The sequence below is a fragment of the Chiloscyllium plagiosum genome, unplaced genomic scaffold (genome assembly GCF_004010195.1).
Source record: "Chiloscyllium plagiosum isolate BGI_BamShark_2017 unplaced genomic scaffold, ASM401019v2 scaf_91124, whole genome shotgun sequence".
In the NCBI taxonomy this organism is placed as follows: Eukaryota; Metazoa; Chordata; class Chondrichthyes; order Orectolobiformes; family Hemiscylliidae; genus Chiloscyllium; species Chiloscyllium plagiosum.
In genome coordinates, this window is record NW_025125545.1 from 1 (window position 1) to 1090 (window position 1090).

The 1090-nt window shown below is 43.0% G+C and overlaps 1 long non-coding RNA gene across 1 annotated transcript; it reads right to left on the minus strand.

The window, feature by feature from the left end:
- Nucleotides 1-460, minus strand: LOC122544868. The gene is made up of 3 exons (XR_006310467.1): nt 299-460; nt 151-193; nt 1-62 (listed from the first exon to the last, which is right to left on the minus strand). It is a non-coding gene; the product is annotated as an uncharacterized LOC122544868 (long non-coding RNA).
- Nucleotides 461-1090: the final 630 nt, after the last annotated feature.

The window sequence follows — 1090 nt, forward strand, 5'->3', positions numbered from 1 at the left end:
GTAGTGAAGCTGACTTTCTGTCGTACAGCCAGATTCACTCCAGATGCCATGACTTGTGCTCCCTACAATGAAAAGTTAGAAAATCAGAGGTGAGCCATTACTCCTCAATTCTGGAGCTAACAAAGTTTGTTTTATCAAATGTTAACTCACCTTTTCTGAAATCCCAAAAGGCACATTTTCCACTTGAGTTAGTCTAAAATGGAATTGATTTACATTATAAATGGCTCTCATTCACTTAAATAATTTGTTTGTTCAGGTGCACAGCGATGAATGAATGAGTGTTTGTGTTTTCCCTTACCGGCAAGGTTGTGTTCTGGAAGACAATGGTCACTGGGTCGGTGAGGTTTTCAATGGTGACATTGACCACTTCGATTCCACTTACTAGATTGTTTAACACAGTGCTGTTATTGTCACTCTGGAGACAAAGGACAGCAAGAGTAATGTATACTTAAGGACTGTGGATACTTTTTATAGATGGGACTGTGTATTTTAAACAGGATTAAATTTGAATAAATTCGTATATACAAACCTTTTTGCAGAGACTTGGCCTTATTGGTATTTCAGTAAGTGAGGCAAAATAAGAAGCATTTGTGAACGGTATGAGTTTGCAGCCATCATGAAACTGCCCACCCAAACAAGACAGAGGCAGCTTAGTTTTGCAGAAACATGTTTGGATTCATTTGTCAGAATGTCCTCACCAACATATGGGCGGCACGGTGGCACAGTGGTTAGCACTGCTGCCTCACAGCGCCTGAGACACAGGTTCAATTCCCGCCTCAGGCGACTGACTGTGTGGAGTTTGCACATTCTCCCCGTGTCTGCGTGGGTTTCCTCCGGGTGCTCCGGTTTCCTCCCATCGTCCAAAAACGTGCAGGCCAGGTGAATTGGCCATGCTAAATTGCCCGCAGTGTTAGGTGCAGCGGTAAATATATGGGAATGGGTTTGGGTGGGTGCGCTTCAGCGGGTCGGTATTGACTTGTTGGGCCGAAGGGCCTCTTTCCACACTGTAAGTAATCTAAAAACATTCCAAAAGGCTGATTAAAACTGAATCCTCATATGTTCTTTACAACTTTGAACACATTGTTTATGA